Source organism: Chiloscyllium punctatum, chromosome 2 (genome assembly GCF_047496795.1).
Source record: "Chiloscyllium punctatum isolate Juve2018m chromosome 2, sChiPun1.3, whole genome shotgun sequence".
NCBI lineage: Eukaryota > Metazoa > Chordata > Chondrichthyes > Orectolobiformes > Hemiscylliidae > Chiloscyllium > Chiloscyllium punctatum.
Genome location: NC_092740.1, coordinates 21,858,980 through 21,886,167, shown reverse-complemented (window position 1 = coordinate 21,886,167; position 27,188 = coordinate 21,858,980).

Here is a 27,188-nt window from a genome sequence, read left to right as displayed (position 1 = left end):
ATACAAAATCCACAGAGATAGAGGGAGAATGTGCAAACTCCACACAGACACCCAAGGATGGAACTGAAGCCGGATCCATGATGCTGTGGGCCAGCAGTGCTAACCAATGAGCCACTGTGCCACTGAATGCTTTATTTGGATATGGGCACCACTGGCTTGACCGGTATTAAGTGCCAATTGTTCTGGAAAAGGTGGTGATGCGCTGACATCTTGAACAATTCAGTCCAAGGCTCCTAAGACAGGATCTTCAAAATATACAGCCACTAACCTCTGGAAAAGACAATGGAAGTAGATATATGGGAACACCACCACTACAAGATCCACTACAAGCCACCGATCGTCTTGATTGGAAATATAACACTGTTCCTTATAACACTGTGTCACTGTGTCAAAGTCTTGGAACTCCTACCCTTGTATCATTGTGTTTATACCTAAGACTAATTGGCTGCAATGGATCAAGAAGGCAGCTCATCACCATTTTCTCCAGAACAATTAGGGTTGGACAATAAATGCTGATCCAGCCAACGACGCTCACATTGAATGAATCAAATGTATCCATAAGCCTATTAGGCACCGACAATGCTCTTAGGGAGGGAATGCCAGGATTTTGACTAGCATAGTTCCATGTCAGAATGGTGGAGCTGGGAGAATAATTTGCGTGTGGTGATGTTTTCAAGTCTCCGCTGCACTTGTTCTTCTGGATGGTTAAGGTTGTGGGTTTGGAAAGGATTATCAAAGGAGCCTTAGTGAATTTCAGCAGTGCATCTTCCAGATGGTATTGTGAGGGACTGCATATTTCTTCTTTAGGCTGATAAACTGAAAACTGGAATTTGGATGCTGCGAAAAGATCATAAGATAGAGGAGCAGAATTAGGCCATTTGACCCATCACATCTGCCATTTGATTACGGCTGATATGTTTCGCACCCCCATTCTCCTGCCTTCTCTCAATAACCCTCATTCCCCTTAATAATCAAGAACCACATCTATCTCTGTCTCAATTACAGTTAATGACATAGCAGCACATCCCTGCTGTCGCATTCTAGACCTCTTGAAATGAATTCTAGTGTTGCATTTGCCTTCCTATTCCATTCTTAATTGGTCAGTGAACCTGCTTGTTAACGTTTAGAGAATCCTGAACTAAGACTCCTAAGTCGTTTTGAGCTTCAGATTTGCAAAGCATTTCATTGTTTAGTAAATAGTCTATGCCTCTATTTTTCCTGCCAAAGTGCATAACCTCACATTGTATTCCATCTGCAACTACCTGTCCAGGTTCTTCTCGGTCTCCCTGTTTCCCCAATGCTACTAGTCTCTCCACCTTCTTTGTGTCATATGCAAACTTAGCAATAAAACCCTCAGTTCCTTCATATAGATCATTAATGTATGAACTGAATAGTTGTGGTCCCAACACTGACCCCTGCGGAACTCCACTAGTCACCAGCTGCCATTCTGAGAAAGATCCGTTTAACCCCACTCTTTACCTGCTGCCAGTCAGCTAATCTTCTATCCATGCCAGTACCTTACCACTAACACTATTGGCTCTTATCTTATTTAGCAGGCTCCTGTGTGGCACTTTGTCAGAGGCCTTCTGGATTCCAAATAAATCACGTCCATTGGCTCTCCTTTGTCTAACTTGATTGTTACCTCCTCAAATAATTCTAATAGGTTTGTCAAGCATGACCTCACCATGACAAAACCATGCTGACTCGGTTCTATTTTACCATGCCCTTCCAAATACTCCGCAATCTAATTTAATAATGGGCTCTAAAATCTGACCAACAATTGAAGTCAGGCTAACCAGCCTATAGTTTGCTGTCTTCTGCCTCCCTCCCTTCTTAAACAGGGGTGTTACATTGGCCATTTTCCAGTCATTTGGGGCCCTCCCTGACGCCAGTGGTTCCCAAAAGATCGCTACCAATGCTTCCACAAATTCCTCAGCTGTCTCTTTCAGAACTTCAGATATAGACCATCTGGTGCAGGTGGTTTATCCACCTTCAGACCCTTCAGCTTCCCCAGCACTTTCTCTTTAGTGATTGCCATGACACTCAGTTCTGTTTCTGACTCTCCTTAATTTCTGGTATGCCACTGGTGTGTTCCACCATGATGACTAAAGCAAAGTACCTATTCAGTATTTCCATAACTTCTTTGCTTTCCTTTCCTTTTCCCCAGCTTCTAAGGTAACAGGAGAGTTCATTTTCTGCAATTTGAAAATCAAATGGTATGTTTTGGTGTACACCTGACCTGTACAAGATTGTGTTATGCTTCAGAGCATTCAGGTAGATTTTTTTAAGATGGAGTGGCACTGCAAGAATTTGAGCTGAGAGGAAAGAAAATGCCAAACAACAGCCTTCACATCGGTCCAGCTGCAATTTGTTCCAGACTGTGTGCACTCAGAGGCATCCAGAAGCATGCAAACAAGAAGAAGCATCGCTCAGCATCTCCCTCTGCGAGTGAAACTATGATTTACCGAGAGCTTTGAAAGAAAGAATTCTAATACATGAAAAGGCATGGGTCCACCAGATCAGCTGTTAAGTCAAAGATGAAACATCCCTATGCAGAAAACGTCATGTTACCAATATTTCATACATTAAACAAAACTGTTGGAAATAATTCTCCACCCTACTGATCTGGACTCTTGAACAACAGAATTTGATTTTCCATATTTTACCACTCATAACATTTCCATCGAATAGTCTGTTTTTTGTGAATGGAGGTGTGTGCATTTGGTGCTTCAAAGAGGTACTGCTTAAGTAACATTGTATTAGATCAGCAGGAGGCTTTTTGCCATTTGTTGAAGAAAGATTGAATAGTTATTCTCCTGTTAATAACAAAACCTGGTGAAAAATGTTTTTGTCCTGAAGAGCAGCCAATCAGGCAAATTGATTAACTTGCTGTTTTAATTGAGTAGTTACACATCTCTAATGGTTTCAGAATGGTGTCACCCAACTATTGGTGCCCTCTTCCCATTTGAGTCATGACTGTACTCACTGCCCACACTTTTTGCAGGTTGTGGCTGTGAACATTGAGGGTTCAGGTCAGGGTGATTTTTTTTTAAAAAATCATTTATCAGATGTGGGCATCAATAGTTGCGTCAACATTTTCTGCCCAATACTGGTTAACTTTGAAGAGTTGGAGGTGAACTACTTTCCTGAACCATTGCAATCCATTTGGTGGAGACAGTCCCATAGCACTGTTGGGGAAGATGTCCAAGGATGTTGACCCAGCCAGTCTGCTACCTCCTGGTTATAATTCAGCAGTACGATGGAATACTTCACTCTTGCCTAGATGGGTACAGCTCCGAAAACACTGAAGAAGCTTAACACCATCCAAGAGAAAGCAACTCACTTTAAAGGCACCACATCCACAAACATTCACTGTCTCCACCACCAATGGTCAGAAGTAGCAGAGTGTTCTATTTTCAAGATGCAATGCAGTGATTCACCAAGACTGTCAAAAGTACATCTTCCAAACCCATGGTCAATGCTATCTACAAGGACAAGGAAAGCAGATACATGGGAGCACCAGCATCTGCAAGTTCTACTCAAAGACACTCATTTGGAAGTATATTGCTATTCCTTCAGTATTGCTGGGTCAAAATCCTGGACCTCCCTCACTCTGGGTCAATCTGCAGCAAATCTGACTATAGCAGTTCAAGAAGGCAGCTCACGATTACCTTCACAAGGCAAATAATTTGGCAATAAATGTTGCCAATGTCAGAGACACGTGCATCTTGTGAATGAACGAATGAAGTTGACTCTTACTCTTTCAAACTCTAGCAGCTACAAGACTGGTCTATCTGAACACTGCTCATAAGACAGCCCTGTTATTTAAAATATTAGTCTGGGAACATTCTTTGAGTTGCCTCCACTGTGTACAGTGCTTCAGATGAATTCTTAGCCATGCCCTGTATAAGTGAAGCATAACCTATCGACATTTGCACTCAATTTCATTTGTAATGAATTATCACGTTATATTCCCTTTCCATATAATTTAGTGTCTGTGCATACTATTGCCTAGACTGCTTTACATCTCAGAGATCTGCAAACTCTCACAATTTACATACATTGTTTCTTTTTTTATTATTCCTGCCAAAATTACCAATTTCCCACTTTCCCACATTATACATCATTTGCCACATCTTTTCCCACTTAACCTATTTGTCCCTTTTTGTAGCTCCCTTCTATTCTCTATACAACTCACTTTCCTCCGTTCTTTTGTGCCATTAGTACAGTTGGCAACTATCTGCCCAACATGGAAGTAATTTGTACAAATTGCAAACAGTTGAGGTCCCAGCACCAGTTCCTGTTGCAACCTGAAGAAGACCCATTTTTTGCCTAGTTTCTGCTTTCTGTAAGCCAGCCAATCTTCAATCCATATCAATATATTGTCCCTTAAAACCATAGGTTTTAGTTTTTGCAATAGCTTTTGATTCAGCAAATCAAATATATCCTGGCTATCTAAGTATAGTATATCCACCAGTTCTTCTCTACCACAGCAAGTCTTATCTGCTCAAAGAACTCCAATAGATAGGTTTCCCTGAGTTCCTTTTCATAAGACCATTGTTGACCCTGCTTGAAATTCTCCAATAACCTGACAATAACTTCTTTAATAATAGCTTCTGACATTTTCCTTACGGCAGATGTTAAGCCTACAGTTTCCGGATTTTTGTCTACCTTTCTCTTTGGAGAAAGAAGTTACATTTGCTATCTTCCAATCTAATGGGACTGTTCTGAAGTTAACATGACACCCTTAAAGGGCAAATTAAGCCATAACTAATACGAGGTGTGCTTCTCCTTCAAAATTAGCAAGACAACAAAACCAGAGGTAAATGTGACGTGAAAGTACTTCTCCTGCGAATAATCTTTTTTCTTTCATCTCAATAACTAGAACTGAAAAAATATATTTCAACACAACATGTAATTACTTATTCACACTCTCAACTATAATTCTCCTGACAGCACTCTCACTGGCAAATTCATGGTAGTGATTACCTCATTGCTATCAAGTGACTGACTCCAAAGCAAGGACAGAAATTGGTTTGTGTTTCTTTCTCATTTGGAGCCAGTTCAACAATGTGCATTTTATTTTGAATTAACATATTCTCCATTACTGCAGTTTGTCAACCTCAGTGCCAGCAAAAATGAATAAGAAACCAGGTGTCGAATTTGACCATATTATTCTTGACATTCGCGCATTTCTTAGTGCCGACGGGTATCAATTAAAATTAGTCAATTCCACAGCATAGCAATTCCTCAATATGAAGAGGCACCTTAGTTTAATAATTGGACAGCGCCATGTGTGTAGTCTAGAATAGTTAGGTGTTTGCTTTTGACCAGCAAAGACACAATGGGCCAAAGGGCCTTTCTCTGCACTGCAAACGTACGTAACACTATTTGACCTTAAGCATAAATCAGTCTTGTGATCATAGATTCTGTTGATGCCTGTTTAATTTAGATAATTTGGAATCACAATACAAAGCACTATCGGACTTACAAACTCTATAATGCCCACTTATAATTGAAATATTTACAGATGTTTCCTTTTCCTATTATTTAAATCCTATACATTTGAAGTTTTTATTTTTCTGATTGAATGAAGTACAAGAAAGTGCTACCAGTGTTAGTTATTTATCCATAAATTGGCTTTGTTTTGAATATGCTAAAGCATTAATCATTGCATTGTTTTTGGCTGCTATTGTTTCAAATAATTTCATTTTTAAAAAATAACTTTAAATAAAACAAAGAGAAACTGATCCTCTACATCTAGAGGGAGTGCTTTCGTGGATCTTAAATGTAAGCTCTTCATTTATTCGTATTGAAGTAATAACATTTTACATTTTATTTTATTTAACTTTGGACCAGTTTTCCTCACCCCAGCATCACTCATTGTCAACATAAAAGCATTTGAATAAGAAATCACTTTTCTGGGTATGTTTACAGAAAGTAAGCCAAGTGAAAATTGTAGAAACTAAAAATATCCTGGCTGAGTTATGACATATATGTAATAAATTCATATCTAAGAGCAGTCCACTTTCCCTTAATGTAGAGTTTCTAATTACTAAAAAAAAACAAGGTCAATAACAATCATATTTCTGAACTTGGAGTAGAAAAAGTATCTTTGAAAGACTCTGTTCATTCCTAACAATGCAAATTTTAGGCTATTATCCCAAAATACTGTTTGCAATATGACACTAAAGAACATCACAAATTATACAAACAAAATTGAATTTACAGAGCATTGTTCATGAATTCAGGACCTTCTAAGGCACTTTACAGCCAACATCTTTGAATTGCAGCATTTTGCAAATGAGGAAAGAGCAGCAGCCAATTTGCAGACAGCAAAGAAATGGCTGACAGATGGGTGTTTGATACATCTTAACAATGTTTTAGTTTTATAGCGTTTACAGATACACATGCATTAATGCTTTCATTAGAGTAGTAGCTATCAAACTGTCATATGAATGCCTGTCACATGTTTTGGTTAAAGGTATCATTGATTGTCCATATACTCACATAAAATGGTATTTTCCAATGTAAACTGCAGTCTGTAACACTGCTAATGAGTCTATTAAATCAATTTTAAAACTTTACAAGTTAATTCACCTTCTACTTGTTCTGCTTAATTTAAATTTATAATTTCCAAGACTTAGTCTTAAAGCAAAAGTGAAAAAATAAATGTATACTTTAGAATAGCATGCCTGAATTCATTGATTAACTTTTGTTGGTGTCTTTTAACTTCCACTGAAGGTTTTAAAACTTCCCCAAAACTTGGGTTTCAACTGAATATGAGTACTTCACGACAGTTGCTCAATGTTTTCAATCACCTCAGTACAATCAGGCTAGCTACAGGTTATAGAACTTGCATTTCTAACTTGCAATGTGTGCAAAATCTAGGAGTCAATTAATGTTCTTTTCCAGTGAGGATTTTCAAGTTTTCCTGTGCTTTTTTTGTCCCCAGGACTTTACTTAGAGAATGTAAACTGAATGCTGAAGGTTTTTATTTCAGACAAGTGTTTACATCAAAATATATTGATAAACATATTTATATTACAAATGCAATCAATTTTTAAGTCACATTTCCCTCTATATCCTTATTATTAATTGTTGCACAAATATATGGCTAGATGCCAGGTCACATGTAGTTTTGGTGCCCTGAAGGGAAAAGTTTTTATTGTGAATATTCCATTTGCAGCCTGTATTTAGTTTTTTAAAGGAAGCATTTTGTTTCACTTCAGCCCCAGGCTGATCAGTGACAGGTTGGGGAAGATTGGAAGACCCCCTTGTGGGGCTGTTATGGGCGTATCCTGGGTGGTCAACAACAGGTCCATGCATTGGGTCTGGGGTGGGATTGGTCATAGCTCCTGAATGCATACACTTCTTCAATGGTTATGCCCATCCAAGTGTCCATGAAGAGGGAGCATAGAATGACGCAGGTCCTTAAGGGGCAGGTGGGAACAGCAGCTTGGGCACATCATCACATCCAGAAATAGCATTTTGATTCAATTTTGACAAGCTTCCATTGTAAGTTTCAATTTACTTCTTGAATTTTTCAAGATAGTGCATCACCAGTAGCTTTTATTTTTATTCACACATGGAATATGGGCATCGCTAGCTGAGCCAACATTTAATTCCCATCCTTAATTGACATTTGAGAGTCAGTCAAAGGAAATCTGTTAAGAAAATACTCATCTTATTTACAAAGTGTGAAGCTTATGAAACCCAAAACATTACAAGAAAGTCTTAAGGAAGAAGTGTATTATTGGTATGGCAGCCCAAAAATGAATTTCCTAAAGAGCATTGTTGTATTTATATAAATGTCAATCCTCCCTAAATTGTAAGCATTTTAATGATTTTATGTAGATATAATGTGTTTCTTGCTGTGGATTAATACACCAAAAAGTACAGATTTTAAAAATTGGCAAGAGTATTGATGTAAATCTTTGTATATTGTTATCCATAGTTATGATGGTTTACTTGGACTGGAATCATATTTTAAGTAAGTATTGCTTATCTGAAGTTTATGACTGTTATAACTGAAGCATCATGCCCAGTGCACACAGCATATGTGATGTAAATATCACATTTATCAATTTGGAGCATCTAAGAATCTACAGCTTTCAGATCAAAATATTTTTTCTATTTAATCCTTTGTGTGTGATGTTTTGAACAGCTTGTGTGAACTGACTAAATGGGCTTAAAGAAAAGATAAACAGCAGGGAAGAACTTGAAAAAAAGTCATAGCAAGTTTTGAGAAGTCACATTGGCAGCTCAACAAGATACAGAAAGGGAGAAAATAGGAGCAGGAGTTCACTATTTAGCCCTTTGAGTCTGCTTCAATGGCTGATTATCCAACTCAGTATCCAGTTCCCGCATTCTCCATGTACCTTCAGCTCTAAGAACTCAATCTAATGTTTCTTACAGGGTAACATGATTGCCTGCAGAAGCGCCACTTTGGTCAAAAAAGGGGCCACCCAGATTGCAAAGAAGGGCTTAAAATTTCAACTAGTTGGTTTAGATGATACAGCATATCAAAATCTCGCAAAATGTTCTAAATCAGATCTTGAATCTGTTAGGCCTTGTCTCTCTACCAGCTGCTCTGATTCCTGAATTCAGTAATCCTTACTTAATTGGCACTGACTTGGCTGGATCTGAAATTACTGCAAATAGGCACTGATGCTGAGGTGCAAGCTGAAGGATTTGTCTGTCCTGTTCCCCCGAGGTTGGCTTCACGACATGCCACGCAACAGTAAGGTCAGAAAAAATTAATTAACGCACAACAAACCATTGGCTTTCATTTGTTTCTGTGGAGTTGGAAATTATTTTTAATATTTTTGGAATATGAATGTTGCTGATAGGTTGGTATTCATTGCACATCCCTAATCTCCCCTGGAAAAGTGATGGCAAGCTGACATCTTGAGTTCCATTGGCAAAGTTACACCTACAGTTCTGTTTGAGAGAGAGTTCTGGGGTTTTGTTTCCAGATGGAATGGTGACATAAGCAGTAGCTTGGTCGCACAGAACTTGGATATAGCTGAAAAGAGAGAGATGTTGTTAAGGTTTTTGGCATTGCACTCATTTGGACTAACACAAGGAAGCCAATTTTCAAATGATCACAGCAATTTGTACAAAAGAGTAAAGGGAGTTGATTAGTTTGCAAGTTGAGTCTGAATGGCCAAGGCATTCTCATGGAAAATGCAACAGGGATTGACAGAGGATCTCCAATATGTGAATTTCCAATTTATGAACACTCATACTTAGAAATGCAACTGCATACTAACCGTAACGCTGAACTGATTATTTTGAGTAGTGCAGCTACTGATGTTAACAGGATTGTTCACTAAATGCTGCCCAATCACAGATTCATATCTAATAATAGACATTTTTCTTTAAGATTTTTTAAGGGTGGGATAGTTGAGTGCAGGCTGGAGTCTGTTATGAACAAACAAAGGAACACGCTATTTGGTTCAATTAGCTAAGCATGGTCTATGTACTTGGCATTACACAAGCACTGATTTTTATAAATAGCATTGCTCAATGTATGCTAGTCAGTTGCCTTTTTGACTAATGGCAGCATCTTGTTAGCTGAAGAACTACTCTCAACCCCATTTCATAAAAGCAGCAAGAAAGGGCACATTTTTTCAATGTTTTAAGGATGGGTTCTAATCTCCTTGGATGAACTCCTCATTTCTATCCTAAAAGTAGAAAAGCCCATTCTTCCAGGGGATGACAATGCCAGGATTTGCTGTGCCCCAAATTTCTAGAAAGTAGCTATTGGCAAAAATGGACTGAGAGAAGCCAATGCAAAGGAGTCTGTACTACGATCAACATGTGTTCAGGATGTCAAAGTACTGACACCTCCTCTGTTATTTCACAGCTTGAATGGAAGATCTATACTGCTTGACAGATTATCAGTGAAGAATGTCCAACTAATTCCAAAGCATTGCAAGATCCAAAAGTCTAAGAGGAAGAAAATTAAAGCCTCAATTTGAAAGCAACCTGAGCAAAGAGAATTTAATTGCAATCTATAACCAATCCACAAACTCTTCACACATCCAAATCAATTTCAGAATGGTTGGATCAAATAATGTCATAAAGGAGAGGATTCATAGAATAATGCACTTTCTTTTCAGGATGATAGAGGAGAGTCAGAGAAGAGCTGGTTAGCAATTGAGATCAGATTCAAGATACAAATCAACCCCATGCCACCCCTGTCCTGGGAGTGTTTGATGGGGACAGTATAGAGAGGGCTTTAGTCTATATCTAACCCCATGCTATCCATGTCCTGTGAGTATTTGATGAGGGACAGTGTAGAAGGAGTTTTATGCTGTAACTAACCCTGTGCGATCCCTGTCCTGGGAGCATTTGAATGAGGACAACATAAAGAAAGCTTTACTCTGTATCTAATCCCATGCAGTCCTTGCCCTGGTAGTGTTTGATGGGTACATGGTGTAGAGGGAGCTTTACTCTGTATCTAACCCTATGCTGTCCCTGTCCTGGGAAACTAGTGATGGACTACAAATACCAGTCCAGCCAGTGACATCCATATCCCATATAAGAATAAAAATGAATATGGGGAGAGGTTTGGGGAAACAAGGAAATGGCAGAGGAGATTTAGACATATATCTTGCATCTGCCTTTATGGTGGAAGATGCTTCAAGCATCCCATTAATACTAAAGAATATGGGGAAGAATTAAGTACTATCATCATCATGAGAGAATTAGAGGGGAACCTGTAGAAGTGTTGAATTTAGATGTCCAGATGGCATTTGATAAAAATGTAAGTCATAAGAGTCACAGTGGTGGAGGAGGTATATTGGCATGGCTAGAGAATTGACAAATGAGAAAGAAACAGCAAGTGGGGATCAGGGATTCTTGCTAGTTTGATAACCCATGACCAGTTGGGTTCCACGGGGATTAGTGCTGGGATAAGAAACTGCTTGTAATATATATAAATGACTTGGAGGAAGATATAATGAAGTCATGAGGCCACAATTCTATTGAAAGGCAGAGCTGGCTTAGGGGGGAGAAAAACCTACTCCTGTTCCCATTTCCTGTGGTCTTATTGAAAGTTTTAGGTACAGCAGTTACAGACTCATATAGATTTCAAAGTAAAACCAGCAGCCAAAGTGCTTCCTTTGCACGTAACTCTTGCATTAAGTCAAAGGATACTATTAGCTTATTCACACAGCACTCCTGTTCAAAAGCACAGCATTTTTAGCACTAAAAAGTGATTCCTTTTAACATGGAGAAACTTACCTCTGTGCAGTAATTTGTTGGTTCTGCTTTTTGTTTCCTTCAATTTGTACCTAATGTGGTGCGATGCCATCACACTATATTTGGTGAAAATTCTTTCTCGTGGAACCTGGTAGTGCAGGCCTTTATCTTTTAAATGCAAGACCCACACTCAATAAAACTGTTTAAAGCAATCACAACAGTGACAAAAACAGTTAAATTAAAGCAAATGAAGGAAAAATAAAAGGAAGAACAGCAATTCCAAGTTTAAAAAGCAAAAACACCCTACGTTCTACCAAAATACCACAGACCTACAACAAAAATGGTAGGCAAGCCCATGATTGTGGATTGGATAGCTATTGCCATATTTACTAAACTACAGCTATTTAAACAAAATATGCAGCTAAACTTTGCAACAGATAAACAAACTTTGCAAATAAAGCTATAAGCGACCCTAAGAAAAGATCTCTCAAAATATTGCTTGTTGTTAATGAGGAGAGGATGCCTAGAAAAAAATGCTTATTTTTTTCTGGGGATGATATGAAAGATCCAGAAAAAACTTCAAGACTTTTCAAGCTTGATGTTCTCTGTTGTTTTTGCAGAAATAAAAAGTGAACTTTCAGACTTGTTTTAAATAAAAATATTTTGAGTGGCATTGATACCTTGCTGGAGGCTTGATGATAGCAAGTAGCCATAGTGCCTCTGCCCTCTTGCAGCATGCCATGGAACAGTACATCTAAATTGCTTACCTCAGTCACGGTTGTCTGTGATTATGATGTACAGAGGTAGATCGCATGGGCTGTAATAAAAGTTCATCAAATTCTTCGGTGCTATGAGACCCCTATACTAAGCCACAGTCAGGAAAATGCATCAAACCAGAAAGATCCAACATACATATATCATTCCTGATGAAATGCTGATGTCCAAAATGTCGACTCTCCTGCTCCTCAGATGCTGCCTGACCTTCTATGCTTTTCCAGCACCACAACTTTTGACATATAGTTTATCACACCACTCAAAGGTTTTCCAGTGTTATTCCACATCTGTAGAACATGTGGCACCAAACAATATTGGGCATGCATGTGCACAAAATCAGATTTCAAAAGCTAAATGCCAGACCAAAATCCAGGTGACCAATAAAAGTGGTCTGATGTCACAAAGCCAAAATAGAAACTCAAACAAGTGAAAATAAGCATATCAAGAAAATAAACAGCCAACAAGCCAAAAAGCCACCTATAAAAAGTGGCCAAGGCTTTAATTTTATTAACCTCACATTGATGGCTTTAATTGAGCAGATGTCTTTACGATCAGCAATATCATATGTCCTAACACACACTGTAAGCCAAAACTGATAAAGGGACTGGAACCAACATGTTACCACTATGTATCCTAAAAGATATGCACTCCTCAAATCAACCAAAAAGCAAGACGTATGTAATCATCAGCAATTCTATTCAGTGGCACAATCAAATACAGGGCCAAAATGCAAGCTCACCTACAGGATATTTCACCTAGAGGATACCAATGGCCCAGCAGTGGCAGGACTATTAGTATGCATGACCTGAACATCATAACCATTCCTGAGATTCAAACCATACCCATAGTGGTGATCATGAAAGACTCATAGTAATTTCCTTCATTATGGTTTATGACTCTATGACTCACTGAATTATGAATCATGTTAACTCAGTTTTTATATGTCTGTGTAATAGCAGAATTGACAAAATGCATGGAACAATGATGCATTTGTGTTTGGGATTTCTTTCCTTTGGAAAAAGATTAATGTTGTGGCATGTTTCTCAGCAGATATGTAATATATCTTTAAGGGAAGTGCTCATGATGCCATCATTATAATCACAAGACGCATTCTCATGGTATAAAGCTCTCAGTTTCTATCTCCCTGAACTCTGCCCTCTTGCAGTATGACATGGAACAGTGCATCTAAATTGCTTACCTCAGTCACGGTTGTCTGTGATTATGATGTACAGAGGTAGGTCGCATGGGCTGTAATAAACATTCATCGAATTCTTCGGCACTATGAGACCTCCACATCACATCCTTATGTTACAGGAACTAAAAATAAATATCACAGTGTGCTGTCACAAACTATCAGTACATCTTGACATCCATCACAGAATCACAGAATTGTTGTAGCACAGAGGAGTCCATTCAGTCCATTATGCCTACACCTGTTCTATTGTTTAGTCTAAATCTTGTGACTTTTCCCGAAATCCCTGCACACAATTTCTATCCAAATGATAATCCAATGCTTTCTTGAATGCCTCAATTGAACCTGCCTTCATCACACTTCAATACCCTCACCACTCACTATAAAAGTTTTTCTTTCCCATATCAGCCTTGCTTCATTTCCACATGTTGTACAGTTTGAGTGCAGTGTCATTGACAACTCTGCAGAGATTTGCAAGGTACTGTCAATATCTTCAATCCCACAATCAGGAAACATGCCATATCCCTGAATGCAACCAAAACAAAACTCATATGTCGACTCATATATCTGCTCATTGAATTATTCCACTCCTGCATATGTTGAAGGCATGACACAGAATATGTTGAGCATTTCCCATACTTCAGAAGCTTCATTTCTGTTGCAAGTGTTTCACATGAAACACCTCTGTGAATGAACTGAAGATCATGTTTGCGGATGAGTTATTGTCATCACACTGCTAAATTGCAATGATACCTGGACTCTATATCAATGATATCTTAGAGTACAAGAGAAAAACCATTAGTAATTCTGCTACCATATCCTACAGATTCATTGAGAACTGCTGAACAAATGTCAGTGTCCTTTGAAAACCCAAATCCACAAGCATTCAGGCAGATCTTCCATAAAATCAAATTCCTCCCTCTGAACCAACAATCCTGTGTTCAAGTCACTCCTGCTCCATTAGTATGTAATTGCAGGTCTGAGCAGTTTGATTAGCAAAATACCGAAAAGAAATGCATTGGACTGGAGGTTGTGCTCAGATGGGCAAACAGCATTTCCTAGACAGGGTCTAGTTCGCCAACTCTCAACTGGTCAGGTGTCAGCGAAAAAGACTCCTGAAACTCTCTTTGAAGTGTGGTCCAATTGATCTTAATAACTGAGAGGAATTTGTAACAAATTGCTCAAATTGGGAGTAACTTGTCCATCAAGCTGCATCATGCTTTGAGTCTAAATACCTTAATGATAAGTGGCAGCAGGAATTGAGTTGAAATGAATCACACACTATGGATCCTATTCCTGATGAAGGGCTTTTGCCTGAAACGTCGATTTTCCTGCTCCTCGGATGCTGCCTGACTTGCTGTGCTTTTCCAGCACCACTCTAACCTAGACTCTGGTTTCCAGCATCTGCAGTGCTGGTTTTTACCTACTTTGGATCCTACTGCCTCATCAGGTATCTTACTGGATTAGTGGTGCTGGAAGAGCACAGCAGTTCAGGCAGCATCCATGTGCTCTTATAGATCAAGTCAAGAATCAGTCAATTTGGTCACATGAAGATCCATAGCAGAAACCTACAACATTGAGTAGAATTTACCCTCAAATCTAAGATAACAAATTCAGAAAACCATCGCGATATTTATTGCTAAGATTAAGAGATTTGTCTCATGTTACAAACCAGACCAAACTCCCTCAAAATATTAAGCTCACCTAGAGCCAATATTTTCATATTTTAAAGGCCAGGTATTGCATTCCAGATTCAATTCTGTTGGTTAAACAAATAGTCTTGAAGCAAAACATATTTTATTCATACAATCATGAAAGGGCATGTTTAGGATAAATAGACAAAGTCTTTTCCCTGCGGTGGGGAAGTCCAGAACTAGAGGGCATAAGTTTAGGGTGCAAGGGAAAGATATAAAAGAGACCCATGGGGTAATTTTTTCATGCAGAGGGGGTACGTGTACAGAATGAACTGCCAGAGGAAGTGGTGGAGGCTAGTACAATTGCAACATTTAAAAGGCATCTGAAGTTAACAGAATAATAGATTATTTAAGTACGACACAGTAATTGTTTCAATATAGTGATGTCCCATAAATACACACTTGGCAAAGGCAAATTCATTAAAATAAATTAGATTAGATTACTTACAGTGTGGAAACAGGCCCTTCGGCCCAACAAGTCCACACCGCCCCGCCGAAGCGCAACCCACCCATACCCCTACCCCTACCCCTTACCTAACACTACTGGCAATTTAGCATAGCCAATTCACCCTAACCTGCACATCTTTGGACTGTGGGAGGAAACCGGAGCAGCCCCACGGAGAATGTGCAAACTCCACACAGAGAGTCACCTGAGGCAGGAATTGAACCCGGGTCTCTGGCGCTGCGAGGCAGCAGTGCTAACCACTGTGCCACCGTGCCGTTTAACATGTAATTCAAACAGCAGAAAGAGAACCTCAGCTTTTAGCTGTAACAGAGAGGAATAAAAGCTTCCACATTCAGTTTCAAGACCCCAGCGACCACAGGAAGCTAAAACTAAACTTCCTAGTTCGGTGGGAGCCTGGACCCACCGATTCAGGCTGCTTCTATTGTTTCAACTTTTTTTTTTAAAATCCAAAGCCTCACAAATTGTTTTCTATATTGGCTTTGAGCATGTTTCTCACAATTCTGTCTAAACCTTTCTTCAGAATAAAAAAGGGAAAATACATCTCTTAAAGCCATAGTATTGACACACCACCCTTATGAAAATGAACAATCAATATACCAGATGGCATCACTTTAAACTTGTTTCGTTTTTCAAAACATTTAACCTTACACTATTAGTACACTATAATACATTCACATTTCATTGACTCTATGCATGCAAACATTTGTTATTATAGCCTATTTCTGTCCATTGCTTTCCTGCCACAAAACGCCTCCATCTTCTTTCATCAAAGTCACAACATTTCAGTAATTATGTTCACTTGCCCTGCTACGTGTATCATTTTCAAGTTGAATGGCTGCAATAATAAGCTCCACCTGAACTGTCTCATATTTTTAATATTACATTTTTTCCAAAAACTGTAAAGGGTTACGATCATTGTCTCAGATTCATTAGTGGCAATATAAATATTGAAATGTTGCAATGCCAACATTAAAGTCAAGGTCTCCTTCTCAATTGTAGAATACTTCTGTTGATGAGTATTCAATTTTCTAGAACAATTCTATCTCTCATTATCTGCTCGCAAAAGTGCAGTCGTGACACCTACACCAGTTACATTGATAGCTACCTGGAATGGCTTTGCCTATTTAGGTGTGGTTAATGCAGTTTTCCGACTATCAAATTCTTTCTGACATTTATCCATCCACTGAAGTTTTCTGCACTTCTTCAAAATGATCAGTCATTGGAGGAACCACCCTGCTAAAATTTGGTATGAACGCCCAAAAAAACCATTCAGTCCAAGGAATTGTGGTGCCTTCCCCTTCATCGGTGGAATGGGAAACTTCCCAATAACCTTAGTTTTCACATCCCAAGGAGCCATCTAGCCACATTCAATGACATGGCCCAGGAATTTGATTTTGGCTTTTGCAAATTTGTTCTTAATTGGATTTATCACCAAGCCCGCCCCCAGAAGTCAGGCAACAATTGAATAATTGAACAATTCTGATAGATGCCCCAAATGTTCCTTCCATATGTGACTAAAAATCACCAGATCACTGATGTTCACCACACAATTTGGTAATCCCAAAATGACTGTATTGGTTAGTCTTTGAAATGTGGCTGGCACATTTTCAATACTGAATGGTATTACTTTAATCTGGTATAGTTCACTCAGCATTGCAAAAGCTGAAATTTACTTCCTTATTTTGGATAAAGGTATTCTCCAAGTAAGTTCAACACAGAATTATAAGTTGATTTCCCATCTTCTCAATACAGTCTTCCAAATGTGGAATAGGATCTGAATCAGATTTTGTAACTGCATTGACTTTGCAATAGTCCATGCATAATCATCCCTTAACATCTGTTGTTGTCACCATTACTATGGGTGAGCTCCATTCACTACAACCCACTTTAATTGGATCATCTTTGAGCATGCAGTCAATCTATTTTTGAACCTGTGCCAAATTTGAAGGGTTAAGTCTATAAGGATGTTGCTTAATTGGAAGAGCATTTCATTTATCCTGATAATGCATAATTAGATTAGTACTTCCCAACTTATTCCCCAATAACTCCCCACATGATTGTAATAACTCTTTCAGATAATTTTGATTTTCCTCTGGAAGGTAACTCAATAACTTGCAATTTTTAAGAACTTCCTCATTGTCCAATTTAACTTGAGGAATGTTCAATGCAGAATCCTCTGAACTTGGTTATTCACTCTGTATTATAACCAGTAATACATTCTTCTTTTGCATTCCTACCCAATCAAAATGCCTTATAAGCATATTCACATGAAGCACTCTTTGCAATTTCTTTCTATCTGGCATTCTTTTCAAATAATTCACCTCACTCAATTTCTTTTTGATTTGATAAACCCACTAAAGCTTGCTTTTTTAAGTTTCACCTACCATTAGTAGTAAGACTAACACTTTATCTCCTCCAGCAAAACTACAATTTTGTTTCTTTTCTGATTTCTGTTTCATCACATGCTGTGCTACTTTTCTTAAAATGTGACCCATAGTTCAAATATATGGTCTCTGAACTATGATTCACCAATTTGTCCTTATTTTGTTTCAGTGGTCCTCTCACTTCATATCTGAAAACGACTCAAATAGACTGAATTTAGTTGATTCATTAGGTACCTTCCTAATTGCAAAAAGTACTGATGGAATTCCTTTACCCCAATCCCCGGATAATCATGACTATAAGCCATCAACATGGTCTTCAAGGTTTGATGCCATTGTTCTAATGCTTCCTGTGATTCTGAATGAAACGCAATAGATTTGAATTGTTTTATTCTTAAGAAGTCCAAAACTATGGTAGGTTCGAGGAAACAATGAGAAAAGGTTTAATCTCCATCAAAAACATCACATTTTGTAATTTGTTTACTGCCACAAGCAAACTTGCACACATGCAAATACTTAAATGTAGATTAGATTAGTATATAACTGTAATTGCAGAGCTGGCTTTCCAGCCTTATCTTAGCATGCATCTTCTTGATGGTCATGACTGAAGTGAAAAGAATTTTTTCTCCTCGTGGGAGTTGAGAATCAAGAACCTCTGATTCCTGGATGTATGGGTGGTGTGTGACTTTGACAGCTGTCCTATTTGTCAAGTGTGAAGAATACACACTTAATCGTGGACGCAAAAGGAATAGATCTATCTTGATTCCTGATTTTTTTCCTGCCCTAAGGAAATTTGATATGATCTGTCACCCCATTGTCAGAATAATTCCTGTTTCTTGTCTTTAGCCAACAACTTGAATTGGAAATTGCTGCTACAGAGCCAGAACATATTATAGGGAACCTTCCAGAACCAGGGACTAGGGGGCTACTGGGAATGTAAATTTCCCATTTAACTGAAAGGGTTTGCTCCTATCCGTGGTTTCAGGCTTCGGCGGTAAGTCTTGGAATGTATCCCCCACAGGTACGGGGGTGGGGGAGGGGTGACTACTGTAATTTGAATTTCAGTGGGTGGCTTCAACTGCTGGAATTAACAATTACAAAGAGTTTGCGTAGTTAACTTAACCCCAATCCAGTTTTATTTCTGTGCCTAGTCTGTATCTAATAAAAACATTTGAGTAACTGTTCTACAATACAATTAGCTGTGATACTGCAGAATGGAATGGCCTCTGGAAATACAGTGGACATATCCATTATTGTCAACAAAAACTGATTCCCATTTTTTGTTTTAGATAGGGCTCCAATGCAATCAATTTAGACTCTTGTAAAAGGTTCCTCAAATGCAGGAATAGGTTTAGAGGGTGCTGGTTTATCACAGTCTGACGTTTTCTAATTACCTGACACATATAATATCGCCAGCAAAGTTCAACCATATTGTTATGCAGTCCAGGACAGTAAAACTGTTTTTTTTGTATTTTGGCTTAAGTTTTCCTTCGACCCAAATTACCTCCTACTGGTAATTCATGTCCTATCCACAAGCCCTCTTTCTCATAAACCACTGGTAATACAACTTTATGAGCTTCTACCCATTTTTCATCGGAATATTTCTCATTAAGACTTCATCTTTAAGATAGATATTCTGGGATACACTCAGACTCATGTGTGTTTGTTTTTTGAAACAACTGCCTTCGTTTTTTATCTTTCTGTTGTAATTCAGCTAATTTCTCTGAACTAAAAATATCCACTTTGTCCTCTACCTGTTCTGTTTTCTTTCTCTCAACCATAAGATATAACATAGTGGGCAACATGGTGGTACAGTGGTTAGCACTACTGCCTCACAGCACCAGAGACCCGCGTTCAATTCCCGCCTCAGGTGACTCTCTGTGTGGAGTTTGCACTTTGTCTGTGTGGATTTCCTCCCGGTGCTCCGGTTTCCTCCCACAATCCAAAAAAGAATGTGCAGGTTAGGTGAATTGGCTATGAAAAATTGCCTGTAGTGTTAGGTGAAGGGGTAAGTGTAGGGGAATGGGCCTGGGTGGGTTGCGCTTTGGTGGGTCGGTGGGGACTTGTTGGGTTGAAGGGCCTGTTTCCACACTGTAAGTAATCTAGTCTGTAATAATTGAACTGCAACTCACCTATCTTTATTCGTTAATTTCTTCTACTACTTTAACCTGTGGCTTTGTAACCTTGTTCCTATGCAGTCAGAAAAAAATTCCCAGGATACACTTCCTTTAACATCAGTTGCCTTATTTTCCATTGGCTTTTCAAACACAGTAGGCATCACTCCCACCTGTGATCCATCTATAGCATTAGGAAGGATAAATTGTATTTCTTTATTACTCCTACCACCACTTCACCATTTTTCACTAGACTCTCCAACCTCACTTCATATAATGCAACGCTTCTCATCACAAATTCCACATATTACTATTTTTTCTGGCAATACTCCTTCTGAATTACATTCTCCTCATCTGTTACCATCAAAGATTGACTTGCAACCGTATCTCTTAAAACCTTAATTTCTTTATGTACTCCTCCTGGCATTCATGAGTAAACCTTACCAACACAAGAAAGTTTTTTAAAGAGATCTGGCATTTTCTTGTTGACCAACACCTGAGCATGCTCTACATTCTTTTGCAGCTTCTTAGTTTCCAGTGAGCTTCCTTCACCACTTCAACAAAACTCACAGGCCTATCTTGTTTTTCCACGTCCACCTTCCCAGAGCTTTGTCTAAAACACCAACACTGTGACTGTATGTAGCCTATTTCGTTACACCTCAGCTTTTTTAATTCTCTTTCCCCCTCATGATTTTTTCTTTTTACCCTGTGGTGAGCTAACTTTATTATTTTCAATGTGATGTCCTTTTCCTTTACAACCTGAGGATTTCTCTTTTCCCTAATTTCTATCCCTCACAGATTGAAATTCATGTCAGTAGCCAAACTTTGATTTATGAACCAACTTATAATCATCTGCCATTTCTGCTGCTAACTCTCTGTTCTTGCACATGAGCTCTCACTACTTCAGAAAGTGAATTTTTGAACTCCTCCAAAAAAATCATCACTCTAAAAGCATCATATATTTGATTTATTTTCAATGTCCTTATCTGCCTACCAAAATTACTTTGTTTGATCCTTCCAAACTCTATTTGCATTTGACCAGGCTCCCTCCTTAGATTCCTAAAATTTTGTCATTGGACCTCTGGTACAAGTTCATATGCACTTAAGATGGCTTTTTTCACTTCACTACATTCCCCAGGTGCCTACTCTGCTAGTAATGCAAATACCTCACCAGCTCTACCTACCAACTTTATGTGGATCAATAAAACCTGCATGGTCACCATCTATTTCATTTGTTAAGCCACTTTCTCAAATGAATTGAACGGAAGCAATGCTTAGACATATTTAACCAGATCTCACCAGGCGTTTGACTATGAAGAGATTGCTCTCAATCACTGTCCTCATCCTTACTCCGACGTTTCACTCTTCCGCTGCCATTTTAAGTCAGAGTTTTCAGTTCCAACCTCTGAAATTCAAAACTTTCTTTCTTTCTTCTCCCAGAGACTTCCTTTTCTTTTCTTTTTATTCTGTTTTAATTATAATTCAAACTGTTTCATTTCCTTTACTCTTCCTTTTCCTTTTGCCTCTAACTCAATCTGTTTCATTTTCAATTGAATTTTAGACATTTCCAAAGATTCTGATAGCATTCCTGGAAATTGTAAATGCTGCATGATTACCGCCTGATTCCTCACAGACTCAGGCAACTCCAGCTTCAGCTTGTTTGCTAATCTCAACTGCTTTGCCTCACTCATTTCCTGTAAATCTCCCACAGTGAAGTCTTCCAGCCCCAGAAAACTCGTGGTGACTGAAGAAACCATTACTAGACAAGATGACCCTATTTAAATGAATCAAATTCTATATCTGGAAAGAGAACGCCAACACTCACTGCCTTTGAATCTAATAATCCTAAACCCAACCGGGAATTAGAGATTTTGATCCTGACTAGAGCTCACAATTTGTTATGGACGAGATCAAACCTCCTCAAAATATTAAGATGATAGCTTGCACCATTGCTTTCTCTTCTTTTAAAGACTGGTGCCAGGCGTTGCAATCCGGATGCAATTCAATTGGTCAAACTACCAGTTTTGAAGTAAAACACACTGTATTGGCACAAGACAGTGAAAAGACAACAAAAGAAGAAATTTTAATAGTTTAGCAAAATAATGGATTACTTAGCTACTAAACAATAACTTTTTCAATACAGTGACATCCCATAAACACACCCTTGGCAAAGGGAAATCCAGTAAAATCAATAGTCTCATATGCACTTCTAGCATCAGGAAGAGAATACCAGCTTTTCACCATAACAGGAATAAGAGCTGCAGGAATAAAAGCTTTCACATTCAGCTTCAAGTACCCGGCAACTGCTGAAAGTTAAAACTGAAAATGCTGGTTCTGTGGGATCTTGATTCCACCCTTTCAGGCTGCTTCTATTGGTCCAACTTTAACAAAAATAAAAGCCCAAGGCCTCACAAGCTACTTGCTTTATTGGCTTTGAGCAGACTATTCTTCACCTCAGTGTCAGCCTTTTTTTCAGAAAGAAAAGGACAAAATACATCTCTTAAAGTCATAGTATTGTCACACTTATGATGAAAGGTTGAGCAGGCTCAGAGGGATGTGAGCAAATCTGTTGAAACATATATGATTCAGGGGACTTGAACATAGAACATAGAACATAGAATAATACAGCACAGAACAGGCCCTTCGGCCCATGATGTTGTGCCGAACATTTGTCCTAGAGAAGACAGATGCTGAGACGATGCTTCTCCTGTTAAAATGTAAAACCTTCAACTAGAGGGCATTTTCAATACAAGGGGCCTCACATTCAGGATGAAAATTAGGAGGCGTTTATTCTCTCCAAATATTGATTAAGAGGCCAAAGTTAGAGTATGAGTGAAAGCTAGTTAGATATATATAAGAAAGCAAGAGTTTCTATAAATATTTAAAAACAAGAGAGTTAACAAATTACCATTCATTCAACAGAAAGTGAGAGTAGAAATTTGATCATGGAAAATGGAGAATTAGTAAATGAATTGAACAGGTATTTTGCGTCAGACTTCATTATAGAGGGGATGCGAGTTATGTTTCAATACTCCCTTGATCTGAGGACAGTCCCATTAGGTTGGAGATTGAAGGAACTTAAGGTACTATTCAAAAAGGGAAGGAGGTAGAAAGTAGGAAACTACAGGCCATTTAGCTTGATATTTGCCATTGGGAAAACATTAATAGCTATTGTTAAAGAGATTATAGCAAGGTACTTCCCTAAGTTCACAATATTCAGACAGAGAGCATTTGGTTTTGTGATAGAGAATTCATGTTTCATCAATCTGTTAGAATTATTTGAGAAGGTAACATATGCTGTGGATAAAGGAGAACAGTGGATGTACCATACTTACATTTCCAGAAGGCTTTTGATAACACGCTACATTAAAGGTTATTGCAGAAAATAAATTCTCACGGCCTGGGGGTAGCATATTAGCATACATAGAAGATTTATTGGTTAATGGGACACAGAAGGTTGGCATAAATTGATCTTTTTCAGATTTGCTAGATGAAACAAGTGTCACATCACATGACTCAATGCTGAGACCTCAACTGTCTGCAATTTATCCAAGTGATTTAGGTGATGGAACGGAATGTATGATATCCAAATTTGTTGACAACACAAAGATAGGTAGGAAAGGATATAAGCAAGCTGCAAAAATTTATAGAAAGATTAAGTAAATGGGCAAAGATATAGCAAATGGACTATATGTACCCACTTTGGCGGGAAGAACTTTTTAAAATCATATTAGTTAAATGGTGAAAGACAGCAGAGCTCTGAGATGCAGAGGGATCTTGGTGTCTTTGTACATGAATCATAAAATGTTAGCATGGGTAATTAGAAAATCTGATAGAATTTTCCAACTTATCACAAGGGGACTCAGATACAACAGTAAGGAGATTATACTTCAGTTACACAGAGCACTGATAAGATCATGTCTGCAGAACTGAGCAGAGTACCGATCGCTTCATTTAAGGAAGGATGTGAATGCTTAGGAAGCAATTCAGAGAAAAATTATCAGACTAATACCTTGAATGAGAGTGTTACCTCATAAGAGTGATTAGACAGGCAATAGTTGTATCTGCTGGAGTTTAAAAGAATAATGGCATAACTTGATTGAATCATATAAGACCCTAAGGTGTCCTGACAGGATGGATGTGGAGGTGATATTTTTTCTTATGGGAGAATGCAGCAATGGGTGTCACTGTTTAAAGTTCAGGGGTCACTCATTTAAAATAGAGGTTAGGATTTTTTTCTCTCAGAGCATTGTCAACTTTTGGAATTCTATTTCTTGCAAAGTCATGGAAAAGAAAGTCCATTAATATCTTGAGGCAGAGGTAGATAACTTCTGGTAAGGAAAGGGGTGAAGGGTTATCAGGTGGGCGCAGTGTTGCAGATTTGGTGTAAGAATAAAATCAGAGATGATATTGAATGGAGGAGCAGCAGACTCGAGGGGTGAATGGCCTACTCCTGTTCCTTGTTCACATGTTCTCTCAGAGCATCTTTAGCCTTTGGCATTTTCTACTGCAGAGCTAAATCCAAGGTGTGCCACTGAATATATTCAAGATTGGACAAGACGGATTTTTGATCCTCGAGGAGGCCAATGATTATGAGAGAAAGAATAGAGGTACATGTAGATAGGATAAAATAATATGCCATCTTTGTCACTGAGGTATGCATATCTCAGTTTGTTACATTTAAGACTATAAAGATAGGAAAGAGGTGTTTTTCAGACATCCAAGCTGAGGACATTCATAGAACATAGAACATAGAGCAATTCTGCACAGAACAGTCCCTTCAGTCTTCAATGTTGCACCAACCTGTGAACTAATCTGAGCCCATCCCCCTACACTATTCCATCATCATCCACGTGCTTATCCAAGGATTGTTTAAATTTCCCCAATGTGGCTGAGTTAACTACATTGGCAGGCAGAGCATTCCACGCCCTTACCACTCGCTGAGTAAAGAACCTGGCTCTGTCATCTATCCTAAATCTTTCATGCAAGCTGACGGATTCATCCTAGGTAAAAGATTTTCATTATCTACCCTAATTCTCTGATCATCTTGTATGCCTCTATCAGCATTAGCATTTTCTTTCCAACTAGAACAGATCCAAGTCTCTCAGCCTTACATCATAAGATCTTCCCTCCAGACCAGACAACATTCTAGTAAGTCTCCTCCGCACCTTTTCCAATGATTCCACACCCTTCCTGTAAAGGGGCAACGAGAACTATACACAATATTCCAAGTGTGGCTGCATGAGCATTTTGTATAGTTGCAGCATGACATTACGGCTCCGGAACGCCATCCCTCTACCAATAAAACCTAACACACTGTATGCCTTCTTAACAGCACTATCAACATGGGTGGCAACTTTCAGAGATCTATGTACATGGACTCCAAGATCCCTCTGCACATTCACACTACCAAGAATCTTTCCATTGACCCAGTACTCTGCCTTCCTATTATTCTTCCCAAACTGAATCGCCTCACATTCAAAAGGGACCCAACCTGCCACCTGGCTGATTTGTGTGATAAAGGTAATGTTTTATCGAGAATAGGTAAATGGGTTAACCCTTTATTTATCAGAGTTTTTGAAGAAGATGTTTCCACTAGTGGGAGAGACCAGGTCCAGAGGACACAACTTCACAGTGAAGGGATGACCTTTTAGGACTGAGAAGAGGAGAAATTCCTTCACCAAGAGGGTAGGGTATCTGTGGAACTCATTGCCACATAAGGCTATGGAGGCTAAGTCATTGATTGCCCTTTTCTCCTGTTGCATAAATTGGTGTGGAATTGTGGAATTTGGCATTGATGTCTTTGTCCTGATGAGTGCAAAGCCAAACGCTTTGGTGACATGTCTTCAGCAACATCCAAGTACAAACTGTTTGTGGGGGAATCTCATTCCATTCAATTCTAAAGTGACAGCGCAAGAATGAATAATCAAACCAATTAGCAATTTAGATTTTTTTTCTATTATAGAGATTGCGGTTCTTAAAACGAGAAGGCCGTTGAGCCCAAATCACGCCAGTATTAAGCGAAAGTGAGGGCTGCAGATGCTGGGGATCAGAGTCAAGATTAGAGTGGTGCTGGAAAAGCACAGCTGGGCAGGCAGCATCCGAGGAGCAGGAAAATCGACATTTCAGGCAGGAATGAGCCGATATTAAACCGAACGCTCAGAGACCATTGTTGAAGGTACCCTAATTAAAGAGGCCAACAGTGAATCCTAACCATAATTCGATTGTTTTTATTTTCTGCAGAATGGGCCTGGCTGGCCGCATGCTTTGACAAAGGGTCAGTTCGACTCAAAACGTCAGTTCTTTCCCCTCCTTCCAGATGCTGCCAAACCTGCTGAGATTTTCCAGCATTTTCTCTTTTGGTTATTTATCTGTTGCTTTATTTTCAGCATTTTGCTTTTGTATTTTAACTGGTGTTAGCGCGTACAGTGAAGCCAGCTGTCTGCACCCATTTTAGCAGCTGACAATGACTACAATTACCGTTGTTCCTGCATCGCTCCGACCAAAGGCGTCTCTTACCAGAGCTTCCAAGGTGTAACTATGATGTGAATGGCTAAATTGCAAACGATGGAACATTGAGTTTTCTTTCACTATGCATTTTTTAGTGTCCTAATTAAAGGCGATATAAATGAATAATTAAACAAGGTTCATTAACCATCTCGCAAAGGGATGCTGTTCCTGGGCAATGCAGTAACCATAACAAACAAAAGTATAGAACAACAAAATAGATTTGAATAAAAAAACTGCAGTCAGAATGCTTATGGGCTGGTAATTGGTTCTGGTAGTTTTTTATTTAAAATATTATCTCGCTTTTAATTCCTGCTGGGGTCTGGGGATGGGGAAGGTGGGGACGAAGAGATACACACGAAGCGAGGTGGAGAGGAGTGGCTCGTGTTCAATCCCAGATGAAGGACTGGGCGGTGACTGAATCCTTTAAAACCGGGCCAGCCAGGAGACGGAGAGGTGAAGGGAGGAACACTGACTCACATCTCCGATTATCGTGGGAATACAGCTCTCCCGCGGTAACGTGATTTCAAACCTCTTACAATGAAATGTCAAAACACTCTAATCCCTGTACATGACAAGCAACAGAAGCAGCCTCATTCTGACGAGTTCGCAATAGTGTGCTATTTAAGTTTATATATGACGTGCCTTGTCTGCCCAATGGGTATATAGTAATAGTCATTAAAATTCCACTCTGAAGCATAACTTTCCACTGACGTTGCATTGGAGGTACGTTAAATTAAGCAATCTCTATATTTTTTTCATGCTTATTTCACAAATTCTGACCCCAATTGCTAATATCCTCGCCTGTTGTTTCCTAGATCGTTATCAATAAGAATTGCTTTCATTTCC